The following is a 20842-nucleotide window of genomic DNA, read 5'->3' as shown; positions in this document are numbered from 1 at the left end:
ATTACTCAGCCATAAAAACCTGAAATATTTCCATTTGCAATGACATAGATGGAGACATAGAGTATTATGCTAAGTGAAATAAGTTAGTCAGAGAAAGATAAATACCATATAATTTCACTCATATGTGGAAATTCAGAAACAAAACAGATGAATGCGGTTGAGGGAGAGATGAAGTCCAGGAAACAAACTCTTATCCAGAGAGAAAAAAACTGAGGGTTATTGGAGGTGGGGTGGGCAGGGGGATGGGTTAAATAGGTGATAGGGATTAAGGAGGAAACTTGTTGTGATGAACACTGGGTGTTGTAGATCAGTGATGAATGACTAAATTCTACACCTGAAACAAATATCACACTGTGTGTTAACAAACTGGAATTTAAATAAAAAATTGGAAAAAATGAGAAAATTATGAGATTGGTATCTCATAAAGAATATCAGTAAAGAGGTAGAAATTTTTTTAAAGAGTCAAATAGAAATTAAGAGGTTGAAAAGTGCAGTAACTAAAATTTTTTTTAAAAGGCACTAGAGGGGCTCAACAGAATATTTGAGCAGGCTGAAGAAATAATTGATAAAGTTGATGTATTGGGATTGCTCATTCTGAGACACATAAAAGGAAAAAAATTAAAAATAAACAGAGGCTCAGAGACATGTGGGACACCATTAAACATACCAAAATGAGGGAGGAGTCAAGATGGCAGAGAAGTAGCAGGCTGAGACTACTTCAGCTAGCAGGAGATCAGCTAGATAGCTTATCTAAAGATTGCAAACACCTGCAAATCCATCGGCAGATCGAAGAGAAAAAGAACAGCAATTCTAGGAACAGAAAAACAACCACTTTCTGAAAGGTAGGACTGGCAGAGAAGCGAATCTAAAGCGACGAGAAGATAGACCCCGGGGGGAGGGGCCGGCTCACTATAGACCCCGGGGGGAGGGGCCGGCTCCTGGCAAGTGGCTGAGCAACGGAGCACAAAATCAGGACTTTTAAAAGTCTGTTCCGCTGAGGGACATCGCTCCAGAGGCTAAACCGGGGCGAAGCCCATGCGGGGTCAGCGTGGCCTCTGATCCCGCAGGGTCACAGAAGAACCAGCTACAGAGAGCTGACAGTAAGCTCGCAGCTCAGGGTTACCTTGAAATGGTCGCAGGCTCGGTGAACGCAGAGCGCTGCCGGAGGTCAGGCAGACAGGAGATACTGGCGCTGTTATCTGAGGGCGCACTGAGGAGTGGGGCCCCGGGCTCTCGGCTCCTCCGGGCCAGAGACCAGGAGGCCGCCATTTGTATTCCCATCCTCCGGAACTCTACGGAAAGCGATCAGGGAACAAAAGTTCCTGAAAGCAAACCCCAGCAGATTACTCAGCCCGGCCCCTGGTAAGGGCGGTGAAATTCCGCCTGAGGCAAAGACACTTGAGAATCAATACAACAGGTGCCTCCCCCAGAAGATCAACAGAAATCCAGCCAAGACCAAGTTCACCTACCAAGGAGTGCAGTTTCAATACCAAGGAGAGCAGCAGAATTCCAGAAGAGGAGAAAGCAAAGTACGGAACTCATGGCTATCTCCCTCTGATTTTTTTGTCTTGCAGTTAAAGTAATTTTTTCTTTTTCATTTTTTTTTCTCTTCATTTGCTAACATTTTTTTTTAACTTTTACCCTTTTCCTTTTCAATGTTTTTTTAACTAGTTTATCTAATATATATATATTTTTTCTTTTTTATACTTTTCTTTATTCATTTTCTTTTTTTAATTCTTTTTTTTTCTCATTCATTCTTTTTGAACCTCCTTTTATCCCCTTTTATCCCCCCTCACAATTTGGGATCTCTTCTGATTAGGTTAAAGCATATTTTCTTGGGGTTGTTGCCACCCTTTTAGTATTTTACTTGCTCCTTCATATACTCTTATCTGGACAAAATGACAAGGCGGAAAAATTCACCACAAAAAAACGAACAAGAGGCAGTACCGAAGGCTAGGGACCTAATCAATACAGACATTGGTAATATGTCAGATCTAGAGTTCAGAATGACAATTCTCAAGGTTCTAGCTGGGCTCGAAAGAGGCATGGAAGATATTAGAGAAACCCTCTCGGAGATATAAAAGCACTTTCTAGAGAAATTAAAGAAATAAAATCTAACCAAGTTGAAATCAAAAAAGCTATTAATGACGTGCAATAAAAAATGGAGGCTCTCACTGCTAGGATAAATGAGGAAGAAGAAAGAATTAGCAATATAGAAGACCAAATGACAGAGAATAAAGAAGCTGAGCAAAAGAGGGACAAACAGCTACTGGACCATGAGGGGAGAATTCGAGAGATAAGTGACACCATAAGACGAAACAACATTAGAATAATTGGGATTCCAGAAGAAGAAGAAAGAGAGAGGGGAGCAGAAGGTATACTGGAGAGAATTATTGGGGAGAATTTCCCCAATATGGCAAAGGGAATGAGCATCAAAATTCAGGAGGTTCAGAGAACGCCCCTCAAAGTCAATAAGAATAGGCCCACACCCCGTCACCTAATAGTAAAATTTACAAGTCTTAGTGACAAAGAGAAAATCCTGAAAGCAGCCCGGGAAAAGAAGTCTGTAACTTACAATGGTAAAAATATTAGATTGGCAGCTGACTTATCGACAGAGACCTGGCAGGCCAGAAAGAGCTGGCATGATAGTTTCAGAGCACTAAAAGAGAAAAACATGCAGCCAAGAATACTATATCCAGCTAGGCTATCACTGAAAATAGAAGGAGAGATAAAAAGCTTGCAGGACAAACAAAAACTGAAAGAATTTGCAAACACCAAACCAGCTCTACAGGAAATACTGAAAGGGGTCCTCTAAGCAAAGAGAGAGCCTACAAGTGGTAGATCAGAAAGGAACAGAGACAATATACAGTAACAGTCACCTTACAGGCAATACAATGGCACTAAAATCATATCTCTCAATAGTTACCCTGAATGTTAATGGGCTAAATGCCCCAATCAAAAGACACAGGGTATCAGAATGGATAAAAAAACAAAATCCATCTATATGTTGCCTCCAAGAAACTCATTTTAAGCCCGAAGACACCTCCAGATTTAAAGTGAGAGGGTGGAAAAGAATTTACCTTGCTAATGGACATCAGAAGAAAGCAGGAGTGGCAATCCTTATATCAGATAAATTAGATTTTAAGCCAAAGTCTATAATAAGAGATGAGGAAGGACACTATATCATACTCAAAGGGTCTGTCAACAAGAAGATCTAACAATTTTAAATATCTATGCCCCCAACGTGGGAGCAGCCAACTATATAAACCAATTAATAACAAAATCAAAGAAACACATCAACAATAATACAATAATAGTAGGGGACTTTAACACTCCCCTCACTGAAATGGACAGATCATCCAAGCAAAAGATCAACAAGAAAATAAAGGCCTTAAACAACACACTGGACCGGATGGACATCACAGATATATTCAGAACATTTCATCCCAAAGCAACAGAATACACATTCTTCTCTAGTGCACATGGAACATTCTCCAGAATAGATCACATCCTCGGTCCTAAATCAGGACTCAACCAGTATCAAAAGATTGGGATCATTCCCTGCATATTTTCAGACGACAATGCTCTGAAGCTAGAACTCAACCACAAGAGGAAATTTGGAAAGAACCCAAATACATGGAGACTAAACAGCATGCTTCTAAAGAATGAATGGGTCAACCGGGAAATCAAAGAAGAATTGAAAAAAATCATGGAAACAAATGATAATGAAAATACAACGGTTCAAAATCTGTGGGACACAACAAAGGCAGTCTTGAGAGGAAAATATATAGTGGTACAAGCCTTTCTCAAGAAACAAGAAAGATCTCAGGTACACAACCTAACCCTACACCTAAAGGAGCTGGAGAAAGAACAAGAAAGAAACCCTAAGCCCAGCAGGAGAAGAGAAATCATAAAGATCAGAGCAGAAATCAATGAAATAGAAACCAAAAAAAATACAACAAATCATTGAAACGAGGAGCTGGTTCTTTGAAAGAATTAATAAAATTGATAACCCCCTGGCCAGACTTATCAAAAAGAAAAGAGAAAGGACCCAAATAAATAGAATCATGAATGAAAGAGGAGAGATCACAACTAACACCAAAGAAATGCAAACTATTATAAGAACATACTATGAGCAACTCTACGCCAACAAATTTGACAATTTGGAAGAAATGGATGCATGCCTAGAAACATATAAACTACCACAACTGAACCAGGAAGAAAGAGAAAGCCTGAACAGACCCATAACCAGTAAGGAGATTGAAACAGTCATTAAAAATCTCCAAACAAAAGCCCAGGCAAGACGGCTTCCCCGGGGAATTCTACCAAACATTTAAAGAAGAACTATTTCCTATTATCCTGAAAATGCTCCAAAAAATAGAAATGGAAGGAAAACTTCCAAACTCATTTTATGAGGCCAACATCACCTTGATCCCAAAACCAGACAAGGATCCCATCAAAAAAGAGAAGAGAATTACAGACCAATATCCTTGATGAACACAGATGCAAAAATTCTCACCAAAATACTACCAATAGGATTCAACAGTACATTAAAAGAATTATTCACCACGACCAAGTGGGATTTATCCCAGGGCTGCAAGTTTGGTTCAACATCCACAAATCAGTCAATGTGATACAACACATCAATAAAAGAAAGAACAAGAACCATATGATACTCTCAATAGATGCTGAAAAAGCATTTGACAAAGTACAGCATCCCTTCCTGATCAAAACTCTTCAAAGTGTAGGGATAGAGGGCACATACCTCAATATCATCAAAGCCATCTATGAAAAACCCACCACAAATATCATTCTCAAAGAAGAAAAACTGAACGCTTTTCCGCTAAGGTCAGGAACACGGCAGGAATGTCCATTATCACCACTGCTATTCAACATAGTACTAGAAGTCCTAGCCTCAGCAATCAGACAACAAAAGGAAATTAAAGGCATCCAAATCGGCAAAGAAGAAGTCAAATTATCACTCTTCGCAGATGATATGATACTCTATGTGGAAAACCCAAAAGACTCCACTCCAAAACTGCTAGAACTTGGACAGGAATTCAGTAAAGTGTCAGGATATAAAATCAATGCACAGAAATCAGTTGCATTTCTCTACACCAACAACAAGACAGAAGAAAGAGAAATTAAGGAGTCAATCCCATTTAAAATTGCACCCCAAACCATAAGATACCTAGGAATAAACCTAACCAAAGAGGCACAGAATCTATACTCAGAAAACTATAAAGTACTCATGAAAGAAATTGAGGAAGACACAAAGAAATGGAAAAATGTCCCATGCTCCTGGATTGGAAGAATAAATATTGTGAAAATGTCTATGCTACCTAAAGCAATCTACACATTTAATGCAATTCCTATCAAAGTACCATCCATTTTTTTCAAAGAAATGGAACAAATAATCCTAAAATTTATGTGGAACCAGAAAAGACCTCGAATAGCTAAAGGGATATTGAAAAAGAAAGCCAAAGTTGGTGGCATCACAATTCCAGACTTCAAGCTCTATTACAAAGCTGTCATCATCAAGACAGCATGGTACTGGCACAAAAACAGACACATAGATCAATGGAACAGAATAGAGAGCCCAGAAATAGACCCTCAACTCTATGGTCAACTAATCTTTGACAAAGCAGGAAAGAATGTCCAATGGAAAAAAGACAGCCTCTTCAATAAATGGTGCTGGGGAAATTGGACAGCCACATGCAGAAAAATGAAATTGGACCATTTCCTTATACCACACACAAAAACAGACTCAAAATGGATTACGGACCTCAATGTGAGAAAGGAATCCATCAAATTCCTTGAGGAGAACACAGGCAGCAACCTTTTCGACCTCAGCCACAGCAACATCTTCCTAGGAACATCGCCAAAGGCAAGGGAAGCAAAGGCAAAAATGAACTGTTGGGATTTCATCAAGATCAAAAGCTTTTGCACAGCAAAGGAAACAGTTAACAAAATCAAAAGACAACTGACAGAATGGGAGAAGATATTCGCAAACGACGTATCAGATAAAGGACTAGTGTCCAAAATCTATAAAGAACTTAGCTAACTCAACACCCAAAAAACAAATAATCCAATCAAGAAATCGGCAGAGGACATGAACAGACGTTTCTGCAAAGAAGACATCCAGATGGCCAACAGACACATGTAAAGGTGCTCCATATCACTCGGCATCAGGGAAATACAAATCAAAACCACAATGAGATATCACCTCACACCAGTCAGAATGGCTATAATCAACAAGTCAGGAAATGACAGATGCTGGCGAGGATGCGGAGAAAGGGGAACCCTCCTACCCTGTTGGTGGGAATGCAAGTTGGTGCAACCACTCTGGAAAACAGCATGGAGGTTCCTCAAAATGTTGAAAAGAGAACTGCCCTATGACCCAGCAATTGCACTACTGGGAATTTACCCTAAGGATACAAACGTAGTGATCCAAAGGGGCACGTGCACCCGAATGTTTATAGCAGCAATGTCCACAATAGCCAAACTATGGAAAGAACCTAGATGTCCATCAACAGATGAATGGATAAAGAAGATGTGGTATATATATACAATGGAATGCTATGCAGCCATCAAAAGAAGTGAAATCTTGCCATTTGCGACAACATGGATGGAACTAGAGCGTATCATGCTTAGAGAAATAAGTCAAGCGGAGAAAGACAACTATCATATGATCTCCCTGATATGAGGAAGTGGTGATGCAACATGGGGGCTTAAGTGGGTAGGAGAAGAATCAATCAAACAAGATGGGATTGGGAGGGAGACAAACCATTAGTGACTCTTAATCTCCCAAAACAAACTGAGGGTTGCTGGCGGGAGGGGGGTTGGAAGGAGGGGGGTGGGGTTATGGACATTGGGGAGGGTAGGTGCTTTGGTGAGTGCTGTGAAGAGTGTAAACCTGGCGAATCACAGACCTGTACCCCTGGGGATAAAAATATATGTTTATAAAAAATAAAAAATTTTTTTAAAATGCCAAAATGAAGAGTACAGATATAAATCCATGTATTTGTGGTCAACTGAATATTAACAAGGGTGCCAAAACCATTCAGTGGGGGTGGGAAACAGTATCTCCAAAATTAATGCTGAAAACAACTGAATATCTATATGAAAAAAAAGAAGTTATATCTCTACCTTCCACCATATGTCAAAATTAACTCAATAATATCTAAATCTACAACACACTTACTAAAAAAAAAAAGGGCACATCTTTATCACATTGAATTTGGTAATGGTTCCAGAGATATTACATTCAAAGCAAAACAACAACAAAAAGATTAATTAGACTTCATCTAAATTTTAAAAATTTGTGGATGAATGAACTCTATCATAAAAGTGAAAAAATTTTAAAAAGTGAAAAAATAACCTACAGAATGCAAATCGTACAATTGATGAGTCTGATATCCAGAATATAAAGAAAACTTATAACTCAGTAATAAAAAATATATATAACTAATTTTAAAATGGTCAGTTTCAAAAAGGCATATTTCCCCAGAAGACACACAAGTATCCAATAAGCACATGAAAAAATGCTTAATATCACTAGTCATTAGTGAGATGCAAATGTAAACCACAATAAAATGATCCCTAACACACATTAAGATGTCTACCATGAAATTAAAACCACATTGAGATATCACCTTACACCAGTTAGAATGGCCAAAATTAACAAAACAGGAAACAACATGTGTTGGAGAGGATGTGGAGAAAGGGGAACCCTCTTCCACTGTTGGTGGCAATGCAAGTTGGTGCAGCCTCTTTGGAGAACAGTGTGGAGATTGCTCAAGAAATTAAAAATAGAACTTCCCTATGACCCTGCCATTGCACTCCTGGGTATTTACCCCAAAGATACAGATGCTATGAAAAGAAGGGCCATCTGTACCCCAATGTTTATAACAGCAATGACCACGGTCGCCAAACTATGGAAAGAACCAAGATGCCCTTCAACGGACGAATGGATAAGGAAGATGTGGTCCATATACACTATGGAGTATTATGCCTCCATCAGAAAGGACGAATACCCAACTTTTGTAGCAACATGGACAAGACTGGAAGAGATTATGCTGAGTGAAATAAGTCAAGGGGCACCTGGGTGGCCAGTGGGTTAAAGCCTCTGCCTTCGGCTCAGGTCGTGATCCTAGGGTCCTGGGATCGAGCCCCATGTCGGGCTCTCTGCTTGGCAGGGAGCCTGCTTCCTCCTCTCTCTCTGCCTGCCTCTCAGCCTACTTGTAATCTCTGTCTGTCAAATAAATAAATAAAATCTTAAAAAAAAAAGTTTCATTGAAATAAGTCAAGCAGAGAAAGTCAATTATCATATGGTCTCCCTTATTTGTGGAGCATAACAAATAGCATGGAGGACAAGGGGTGTTAGGAGAAGGGAGTTGGGGTAAATTGGAAGGCGAGGTGAGTCACAAGAGACTATGGACACTGAAAACAATCTGAGGGGTTTGAAGTGGCGGGGGGTGGGAGGTTGGGGTACCAGGTGGTGGGTATTATTTAGGGCACGGATTGCATGGAGCACTGGGTGTGGTGGAAAAATAATGAATACTGTTTTTCTGAAAATAAATAAATTAATTTATATTAAAAAAGATGTCTACCATGGATGTTCCTCAAAAAATTAAAAATAGAGTTGCCATATGACCCAAAAATTTCACTAGTAGGTATCTATCCAAAGAAAACAAAAACACTAACATGAAAAGATATATGTACCCGTGTTCACTGCAACATTATTTATAATAGCCAAGATATGAAAACAACACAAGTATGCATCAATGGATGAATGGAAAAATAAATGGTGTGGAGATATATGTATATAGATATATCTATATACATATATAGATATATATACACATATAGATATGTCTATATATACACATATGTGTGTGTGTACAGACACACACACACACAACAGAATACTACTCAACAATAAAAAAGCATGAAACCTTGCTATCTTTAACAATATTGATGGACCTAGAGAGTGTAATGCTAAGTCAAATAAGTCAGACAGGAGAAAAACAGATACCATGTGATCTCAAATACACGTGGAATTAAAAAACAAACAAAGAGATACCTTACCAAACTCATAGATGCAGACAACAGATTGGTGGTTCCCAGAGGCAGAAGAAAGGGGTGGGCCAGATGGATAAAGGAAGTGAAAAGATAAAAACTTCTAGTTATGAAATAAATAAGTCATGAGGTAGAAGAAGCTAAGGTGGTGGAATAGTAGGAGAGCTTTAACATTGCATTGTCCCTCGAACACAGCTAGATAAACATCAAATCATTCTGAATACCCAAGACATTGATCTGAGGACTGACAGACTAAATTGCACAACTAGAGGGAGAGAAGAGGCCACATTGAGGTAGGTAGGAGGTGCAGAGATTTACTTTGGGGAAGAAAGGGAAGAAGGGTGCTGCATCTTTCTGCAGGAGGGAACCCTGGTCACAAGACAGGCGAGAGACAGAGAGGACCACACGGGATCACACAAGGAAAACACTTCTCTAAAGACATTGATGGGGAAAAACGAGAGGGGCCTATTTTTGTGAGTTTTCTGCAACCAGCAGGTCTCAAAATTTTAGAGGTCTGTGGTATGGCTGCTTTAAAAGTCCTAAGCATACTGCAGAGCTCCTGTAGAGAAGGCAGGCAGGTAACTAGGGGGCAGAGGGCACAATCTGAAGATTGCCTGATACACACTGGTAGAGAAGCTTCGCCCTTCTTGGAGTGAATTTGAGAGAAGCAGCATTGCCTCTCTGGGGAACAAAGGAGACTGCAGGTGACATTTTCCTCACCTGCCCTTCAGCATAGGCACAGAGATACCTGCTGAGAGCAGATAACCTGCACAATGGTTCTTTGCAGTGATTTATTCCAAATCCCATACCCTTGCACTTTAGTGTGACTGCCCTCCTGAGACAAATCTGCATGAATCCCAGCACAGGGACAACCTCCCCTGGAGGACCAGTGTAGTTCTGGGCAATGCCAGCTCCCTAAAGATTGGAGTTTTTAAACTGAGCCGGCATGCCTGGGATAGAACATAGGTGCACTGTGCTGCTGGGTGGGAAGACAGCCCAGAGCACATACAGGGCCAAGGCAAAGATCTGAGGGAAGTTTTGGACACATGATTGGAGATTACTCAGTCTTGTGGGAGGGATTTCCTGGGAAAGGCCGTATGAACACCCTCTCCAGAGACATGGGGTGGGGGAGCTGGTGCCATTTCTCTCCCCAGTCCCTCAGTATAAACTAACTAAGCATCACAGCATGAACATTATCAGCCTAAGACCCTTACACCAAGCCTTGCCCCCCTGAGCTCTGCAGGTGCTGCTTTTTTAGTCAAGTGTGACCAAAAACCAGATCAGTGGGCAGATCCTCCAGAAGACCAACAGCATGGAAACAAATAAAGGTGAAAACACAACAATCCAAACTCCTTGGGCTGCAACAAAAGTGGTCATAAGAGGGAAGTATATATTATAACAAGCCTACCTCAAGAAGCAAGAAAACTCTCAAATACACAGCCTAAACATACATCAAAAGAGGCTAGAAAAAGATAAGAAATGAAACCTAAAGCCAGTAGAAGAAGGGAAATAAAGATTAGAGCAGAAACAAATGGTACAGGAAAAAAAACAAACAAATAATAGAACAGATCAATGAAACCAGGAGATTGTTCTTTAAAAGAATTAATGAAATTGATAAACCCTGAGCCAGACTTATCAAAATCATAGAAAGGACCCAAACAAGTAAAATCACGAATGAGAAAGGAAAGATCACGACCAACCACAGAAATACAAACAATTATAAGAGAATATTATGAAACAATTTCATGTTGACAAATTGGGCAATCTAGAAGAAATAAATTCCTAGAAACATACCAAAACCAAAACAGGAAGAAGTAAAAAAATGTGAATAGATCAATAACCAGCAGGAAATTAAATCAGTAATCAAAAGCCTTCCACGGGAGGAGTTAGGATAGTGGGGAAGTAGGGGAACACTAAGTTTGTCTTGTCCTTCAAATACAACTAATAGTTAGCAAATCCTAGTGAAAGCACAAGAAATCAGTCAGAGATCTGAGAAAACAAATGCTACAAGTTGACCAGTAGGAAAAGGACCATCATTTGGAAGGTGGGAAAGTCAGAGACTTGATCTGAGGTGGTATAGCTGAGGAAATGGTGGAGGGGAGGGAGCTTGTTTAAGGTGGGCAACCACAAGGTATTATAAGCATCAGAGTAGAAAACCAGTACTTTTACAAGTCTTCTGTAGTGGGGTATGTGCCTGGATTAAAGGTGCTCAGGTGGTGAAGCAGGGAGAAGTCCCAGGTGTGACAGAGTAGTCTCAAGATCTCCAGCATCACAAGAAGAATGGGTGGTGCCTGAAATGCGGCAGAGTTCCCTGGCATAGGATTAGGGAAGACAGCTGAGACCTGTGAGCCTAGGTGCCAGCTTTCTGCTCTGTGTTGCTGTAAACTGTGAACCACTGCATGGTCATGAGACTGCTTTCTTGGGAAGGGTTCAGAAAAAGGCAGAAGCATAGCAACATGTTCCTCCCCTGGGAGTAACAGTACAGGTTCTCAACTTGGAAGTCTCTAAAATTTGTAGTTTTGAAACTCAGTCACATGTCTAAGATAAAAACCCTCAGTCACAAGCAGGGAGAACACAGAGTTCTGACGGAAACCAGGGAGACCAGAGTGATTGATTGCTATTCTTTGAGGGCTTACTGAAGAGTACAGGGCACATTTTCAATTCCTAGCTAGAGACCCTGGCACAGCCATATTCATCTGTCTCATGAGTTCTGGAAAACTTCAGGGAGCAAAAGAACACAACCTAAAGGAGTCCAGAGCCACATATGCCAAACCCTGGCCCTAACTCACTGGAGACGTTTTTCCACTAGGAAAAACCACCTTAGAATCAATGCAACAACAAAAATGGGAGAATGGGAGAAGATATTTGCAAATAACATTACAGAAAAAAGGCTGGTATCCAAAATGTATAAATAACTTATCAAACTCAACACTCAAAGAACAAATAATCCAGTCTAAAAGTGAGCAGAATACATGAACACTTCTCCAAAGAGGATATACAAATGGCAAACAGACACATGAAAAAAACTTCCACATCACTTGCCATCAGGGAAATATAAATCAAAACCACAATCAGATACCAACTTTCTCCAGTTAGAATGGCAAAAATTAATAAGACAGGAAACAAATGTTGGTGAGGATGTGAGAAAGTGGAACATTTATGCTGTTGGTGGGAATGCAAGCTGGTGCAGTCACTCTGGAAAATAGTATCAAGATTCTTCAAAAAGTTGAAAATAGGGTTAGCCTATGACCCAGCAATTGCTCTACTAGGTATTTAGCCCAAAGATACAGACAAAGTGAAAAGAAGGAGCACATGCATCCATATGTTCATGGCAACAATGTCAACAACAACCAAACCATGGAAGGAGCTGAGATGTCCTTCAACAGATGAATGGATAAAGAAGTGGTACATATATACAATGGTATATTACTCAGCCATCAATAAGGATGAATGCCCACCATTTGCATTGACATGGATGGAACTAGAGGGGATTGTGCTAAGTGATATAACTCAGTCAGAGAAAGACAACTATTGTATGGTTTCACTCAGATGTGAAACATAAGGAACAGCATGGAGGGCCATAGGGGAAGGGAGGGAAAATTGAAGGGGGAGGAATCAGAGAGGGAGACAAATAATGAAAGACTATGGACTCCAGGAAACAAACTGAAGGTTTCAGAGGGGGTGGGAAGAATGGGTAGCTTGGTGATGGGTAGTGAGGAGGGCACATGCTGTGATGAGCACTGAGTGTTATATGCAAATAATGAATCATTGAACACTGTATCAAAAAGTAATGATGTACTATAGAATGGCTAACTAAACATATCAAAAAATTCTATCAAGAATGGAAATTAATTATAGATTTCAGAGAAATAAAAGAATCAATGATACACACAAACACAAAGAATCAATGCAGTATACCTGTTCCCCACAAAACCAGCACAAACACCTCACTCTCACCAAGTTTGCTGATCATAGAGGGTCGCAAAGTTCAGGTCTTGGGAAAAACAGTATATAGCATTCTTTCTATTCTTATTCTTTAGTTTTTTTAGTATACTTTTTGGTTATTTCCTTTTTGCAATTATTTTATCATTTTTATATACTTATATATTATTTTTTGTTTCATTTCATTGTATGTTTTTTCTCTTCATTTTATTTTACTTTATTTTTTTCAGTGCTCCAAAATTCATTATTTATGAACCACACCTATGTGCCCTCTTTAATGCCCATCACCAGGCTCACCCAATCCCCTACCCTCCTCCCCTCCAAAATCCTCAGTTTGTTTCTCAAAGTCCACAGTCTCTTGTGGTTTGTCTCCCCCTCCTATTTTCCCCAACTCACTTCTCCTCTCCATTTCATTGTATGTTATTTCATCTTTCTTTTCCTTTCTTTCTTTCTTTCTTTCTTTCTTTCTCTTTCGTTCATTCTTTCTTTCTATTTTGGGATCTAGTTATTTTTAATAAGTAGTTCAAAACACACACAGGATCTAGGGTTTTGTTGTTGTTTTCACTGTTTTTCTTTTTGTGTTGTTGTTATTCTTTTTATTTTTTTGTCTCTAGACTACTCTGTACTTTATTTTTTTTTATTATGTTATGTTAGTCACCATATCATACATCACTAGTTTCTGATGTAGTGTTCCATGATTCATTGTTTGCATATAATACGCAATGCTCCACACAATCTATGCTCTCCTTAATTCCGTTGTTGGTCTTGTTGGATTTATTATTGTTTCCTCTTTCTTTCTTCTGTTCTTTTCTGGACAAAATGAGAAGAAAAGTTCACCAAAAAGGAATGATGGGAGGTACCACTCATTGCAAGGAATTTAATCAGTACAGATACAAGAAGTCTGAGCTAGAATATAAAGTAACAATTATAAAGATACTAGCTAGGCCTGAAAAAGAATAGAAGACTCTAGAGAATCCCTTGCAGTAGAGATTGAAGAACCGAAATCTACACAAGCTGAAATAAAAAATTATCTCACTGAGATGCAGCCCCAAGTGGAGGCCATAAAAATGAAGATAAACAAAGCAGAAGAGTGAATCATTTATATAAAACATTAAAATGATGGAATATGCATCTCACTGTGATGGTAAATAGGTTAAAAGATTATGTATAAAAAAGTAAACTGGAGTAGTGGGAATGAATTAAAAATAAAAGTTTTAACTATGAAGTAGTGGTGGTTGTTCTCTTGTCTTTTTTTTTTTTTTTTTTTTTTTGGTTGGCTATCTGGGGGAGGGGCCTGATGTGTGGTTTTTCAGGCAGTGTTCCCTGAATTAAGTCCTCCTGCCCCCATCAAGGGGGTGGGCTCTGACGAAACCCCTTTTTCAGGCTTTTGTTCTCTGGAGGGTTTTTTGTTTGTTCCTTTGTTTTCTCTCACCTTGGTAACTTTTGACAGTTTTTGGAGGTTTAGAGGAAAGCAAACTGTCTCCAGACCTCCCTCTCAGAGAGAAGCCTCAGTCTGTTCCCCTCTGGGTGCTCCAGAGGACATAAATTCCCTCTCGGCTGCTGGCAGAGCATGTTCCCAGTCATGGTCTCTGGGGTCACAGCAACTCCTGCTTGTACCCAAAACCACAAGAGCCACAGCTGTCTGGGCAGCTCCAGATCACCAGAGAGGTTCCAAGCAGTGATAGCGCACTGAGATTTTCTTGTTGGCCCTGGCTAGAAGTGCTCAGACTCTCCAGGTCCAAGAGAGCTCCAGCTGGTGCCTGCATACACCTCTCTCGGGGGGAGGAGGTGTTTATATAGATAATTTTCTTAAAGAATTTATTTATTTATTTGACATAGAGAGATCACAAGTAGGCAGAGAGGCAGGCAGAGAGAGAGAGGAGGAAGCAGGCTCCCCGCTGAGCAGAGAGCCCGATGCGGGACTCGATCCCAGGACCCTGGGATCATGACCTGAGCCGAAGGCAGTGGCTTAACCCACTGAGGCAGGGGGTTAAGCCACTGCCTTCTATAGGCGCCCCTATATAGATAATTTTTTAAAATATTTAGCATCACAGTGAGATGTCCAGTACATCAAATTCCATAATAACCTTTTAACCTGAAATTTTTGATACATATATCTGTGGTTTTTTTCTGCTTTTCTATTTATAAAATTTTTTAAATTTAATTTTACTTTAGTTTATTATTTATTTATTTATATTTTTTAATATTCATATAGAGCTAAACTTCAAGGTAATCCCCTTCCCCCAATCAATGCTACACCTATTAAAAACCAGTTTTTAATCCCCCTTTATCTTAGGAAAGGTGAGTCCTTTAACAAAGATATCAAGATACATCCAGGAAGAATCAAAATAAACTTCCTCACCCACACTGAGAATTTACAACCACTCACCAAGCTTTTTCCTCCACCAGTGTTTCTAGGTATTTGTTTTTGTCCTGGTAGTATATAAATCTTACACTTGGGGTTCTTTTGGATAGAGTTCTTTTTTTTTCTTGTCATGTACTTTTATCATTCTTTTTATTTCTCTATTTTTGTTTGTATACTTCATAAATTTTACCTTGCGGCCCATTTGGGCTGGGCCTTCTCTTTATTTTATCTTTCTTTTTCTGTATCTCTCTCTCTCTTTTTCTTTCTTTTTTCCTTCTTTTGGGTGGGGACACGTGATTGCTCAGAAGTGTTCCAGGGTACACCTTGACTGCACCATAGTCGATACATTCAGCTATATCTGTTCAGTCATCTCTCACCAAAATGATTAGGAGGAAGAATGCCCAACAGAAGAAAAATTCAGAGACTGGGCCTTCTGCAACAGAGCTAATGGCTATGGACATAGGTAATATGTTGGAAAGGGAATTCAGGCTAACAATTATCCAGGCAATAGCTAGGTTGGAGAAAGCCATGGATGAAAAAAATGGAATTGATTAGGGCAGAAGTGAAAACCACCAGGGATGATGTTCACAATGTTCTCAAAGAGTTCCAATCAAATCTAAATTCTCTAAAAGCTAGGGTAACAGAGACAGAAGATAGGAATATTGATCTGGAGAACAAACAGATAGAGAAAAAGGATCAGGAGGAAGTCTGGAACAAACAGCTTAGAAGCCATGAAAACAGAATTAGGGAAATAAATGACGCCATAAAACGTCCCAACGTCAGAATTATTGGAATCCCTGAGGGGGAAGAGAAAGAAAGAAGACTAGAAGATATAGTTGAACAAATTCTCCATGAAAATTTCCCAATCTTGCGAATGGAACCAGTATTCGTGTACTAGAGGCAGAATGGTCTCCCCTCAAGGTTATAGAACCTAGAAAGACCTCAAGACACCTGATAGTGAGAATGATGAATCATAATTGTAGACAGGGCTTTTGAAAGCAGCTAGGACAAAGAAATTCCTTATATACACAGGAAAGCCCATCAGAATAAGGTAAGACCTGTCCACAGAAACCTGGCAAGCCAGAAGGGGCTGGCAAGACGTATTCAGGGCACTAAATGAGGAGAACATGCAGCCAAGAACACTTTATCCAGCAAGAATGCCATTTTGACTGGCATTCAAAATGAATGGAGAGATAAAGAGCTTCCAAGACCCACAAGTTTTAAAAGAGTTTGCGGCCATCAAGCCGACACTGCAAGAAATATTAAGGGGGGGGTAATGAAAGAGGAAAAATCCTAAGAATATCATTGAATAGAAATATATGGAGGCAATCTATAGAAACTAAGACTTCACAGGTAAGACGATGTCAATAAAAACGTATCTCTCAATAATCACTCTCATGTGAAGGGCCTAAATGTGTCCATAAAATGACACAGGGTTGCAGATTGGATAAAACAACAGGACCCTTCCATATGTTGTCTATAAGAGACCCATTTCAAACCTAAGGATACACACAGACTGAAAGTGAAGGAATGGAGAAGCATCTCTCATGCCAACAGGCCTCAAAAGAAGGTTGGGGAAATGATTATCATATCAGATAAATTAGATTTTAAACTAAAGACTATAGTCAGAGATACAGAAGGACACTACGTCATTCTTAAAGGGACTACCCACCAAGAAGATCTAACAATTGTAAATATTTATGCCCCCAATATGGGAGCAGCCAACTGAAAACTGTTAATCAAGCTAAAGAGTCACGTTGATATGAATACATTAATAGTAGGAGATCGTAACACACCACTTTCAGCAATATACAGATCATTCAAGCAGAAAATCAATAAAGAAACATGAGCATTGATCAACACATTGGACCCAATGGACCTCATAGATATATACAGAACATTCCACCCTAAAACAACAGAATACTCATTCTTCTCGAGAGCACAAGGAACCTTCTCCAGAATAGACCACATACTGGGACAAAAATCAGGGCTCAACTGATACCAAAGGATTGAGATTATTCCCTAATATTCTCAGATCATAATGCTTTCAAACTGGAGCTCAACCACAAGGAAAAGTTTGGAAGAAATGCAAACACCTGGAAGCTAAAGAAAACTTTGCTTAAGAATGCTTGGATCAACCAGGAGATCAAAGAAGAACTGAAACAATTCATGGAAACCAATGAAAATGAAGACACTTCAGTCCAAAACCTATGGCAGTCCTAAGGGGGAAGTACATAGCCATCCAAGCCTCCTTCAAAAAAACTGAAAAATCCAGAATACACCAGCTATCTCTACACCTTAAAGAACGGGAGAATCAACAACAAATTAAGCCATCTCCACACACAAGAAGGGAAATAACAAGATTAGAACAGAGATTAGTGAAATAGAAGCTAGAGATACAGTAGAATAAAACAATAGAACTAGAAGCTGGTTTTTTGAAAGAATCAATAAGATCGATAAACCATTGGCCAAATTAATCCAAAAGAAAAGAGAGAAGGCCCAAATTAATAAAATTATGAATGAAAAGGGAGAGACCACAACTAACACCAAGGAGATAGAAACAATCATCAGAAGTTATTATCAACAGTTATATGACAATAAGTTAAGCAACCTAGATGAAATGGATGCATTCCTAGAAAACTATAAACTTCCAAAATTGAACCAGGAAGAAATTGACAACCTGAATAGACTGATACCTAGTAATGATATTAAAGCAGTGATCAAGGGACGCCTGGGTGGCTCAGTTGGTTGGATGACTGCCTTCAGCTCAGGGCGTGATCCTGGAGTCCCGGGATCGAGTCCCACATCAGGCTCCCAGCTCCATGGGGAGTCTGCTTCGCTCTCTGACCTTCTCCTCACTCATGCTCTCTCTCACTGTCTCTCTCTCTCAAATAAATAAATAAAATCTTTAAAAAAAAAAAAAAAAAAAAAAGCAGTGATCAAAAACCTCCCAAAATGCAAGAGCCCAAGACCTGATGGATTTCCTGGGGAATTCTACCAAATTTTCAAAGAAGAAATAACACCTATTCTCCTGAAGCTGTTTCAAAAATTTGAAGCAGAAGGAAAGCTTCCAGACTCTTTTTAGGAAGCCAGCATTACTCTGATCCACAAACCAGGCAAAGACCCCACCAAAAATGGAGAATTTCAGAACAATATCCCTGATGAATATGGATGCTAAGATTCTCAACAAGATCCTAGCAAATAGGATCCAATAGCACATTAAAAAGATTATCCACCATGACCAGGTGGGATTCATTCCTGGGTTGCAAGGATGCTTCAACATTCGCAAATCAATCAGTGTGATAGAACAAATCAATAAGAGAAGAGAGAAGAAACATATGGCTCTATCAATTGATGCAGAAAAAGCATTTGACAAAATTTAGCATCCATTCCTGATTAAAACGCTTCAAAGTATAGGGATAGAGGGAACATTCCTCAACTTCATGAAATCTATCTATGAAAAACCCAGCAAATATCATCCTCAATGGAAAAAGCTCACAGCCTTCCCACTGAGATCAGAAACACAACAAGGATGCCCACTCTCACCACTCCTGTTCAACATAGTATTAGAAGTCCTAGCAATAGCAATCAGATAACAAGTGAAATAAAAGGTATTCAAATTGGCAATGAAGAAGTCAAACTCTCTCTCTTCGCAGATGACATGATACTTTATATGGAAAACCCAAATGACTCCACCCCCAAACTACTAGAACTCATATAGCAATTTAGTATTGTGGCAGGATACAAACTCAATGCACAGAAATCAGTTACTTTCTTATACACTAACAATGAAAACACAGAAGGAGAATTTAGAAAATCAATTCCATTTACTATACCACCAAGAACCATAAGATACCTGGGAATAAACCTAACCAAGGAGGTAAAGGATCTGTGTTCAAGGAACTACAGAACATTCATGAAAGAAATCGAAGAGGACACACAAAAAAAATGGAAGACCATTCTATGCTCTTGGATCAGAAGAATAAACATTGTTAAAATGTCTACACTGCCTAGAGCAATCTGTACTTTTAATGCCATTCCGATTAAAATTCCACCGCTACTTTTCATGGAGCTGGAGCAAATAATCCTAAAATTTGTATGGAATCAGAAGAGACCACGAAACGCTAAGAAAATGTTGAAAAAAACAAAAATGGCTTGCATCACGCTACCTGATTTCAAGCTTTACTACAAAGCTGTGATAACCAAGACAGCATGGTACTGGCATAAAAACAGACACATAGACCAGTGGAACAGAGTAGAGAACCCAGATATGGACCCTCAACTTTATGGTCAAATAATCTTCAACAAAGCAGGAAAAAAAATATCTAGTGGAAAAAAGTCTCTTCAATAAATGGTGCTGGGAAAATTGGACAGCTATGTGTAGAAGAATGAAACTCGACCATTCTCTTACACCGTACACAAAGATCAACTCGAAATGTGTGAAAGACCTCAACATGAAGCAGGAATCCATTAGAATCCTACAGAAGAACATGGGCAGTAACCTTTTCGATATCAGCCACAGCAACTTCTTTCAAGATATGTCTCCAAAGGCAAAGGAAACAAAAGCAAAAATGAATTTTGGGGACTTCATCAAGATCAAAAACTTCTGCAAAGCAGAGGAAACAGTCAACAAAACAAAGAGGGAACCCACCGATTGGGAGAAGATATTTGCAAATGACAGTACAGACAAAAAAGGCTGATATCCAGGATCTATAAAGAATTTCTCAGACTGAACACACACAAAACAGATAATCATGTCAAAAAATGGGCAGAAGACATGAACAGACACTTCTCCAATGAAGACATACAAATGGCTATCAGACGCATGAAAAAATGTTCATCATCACTAGCCACCAGGGAGATTCAAATTAAAACCACATTGAGATAACACCTTATACCAGTTAGAATGGCCAAAATTAGCAAAACAGGAAACAACGTGTGTTGGAGAGGATGTGGAGAAAGGGGAACCCTCTTATGTTGTTGGTAGGAATGCAAGTTGGTGGAGCCACTTTGGAAAACAGTGTGGAGATTTCTTAAGAAATTAAAAATAGAACTTCCCTATGATCCTGCAATTGCACTACTGGGTATTCACCCCAGAGATACAGATGTCGTGAAAAGAAGGACCATCTGTACCCCAATTTTCATAGCAGCAATGGCCACGATCGCCAAACCGTGCAAAGAACCAAGATGCCCTTAAACGGATGAATGGATAAGGAAGATGTGGTCCATATACACTATGGAGTATTATGCCTCCATCAGAAAGGATGAATACCCAACTTTTGTATCAACATTGATGGGACTGGAAGAGATTATGCTGAGTGAAATAAGTCAAGCGGGGAGAGTCAATTATCATATGGTTTCACTTATTTGTGGACCATAAGACATAACACGAAGGACATGGGGAGATGGAGAGGAGAAGGGAGCTGAGGGAAGTTGGAGGAGGAGATGAATCAT

Source organism: Neovison vison, chromosome X (genome assembly GCF_020171115.1).
Source record: "Neovison vison isolate M4711 chromosome X, ASM_NN_V1, whole genome shotgun sequence".
In the NCBI taxonomy this organism is placed as follows: domain Eukaryota; kingdom Metazoa; phylum Chordata; class Mammalia; order Carnivora; family Mustelidae; genus Neogale; species Neogale vison.
This window is presented reverse-complemented; position numbering follows the sequence as displayed.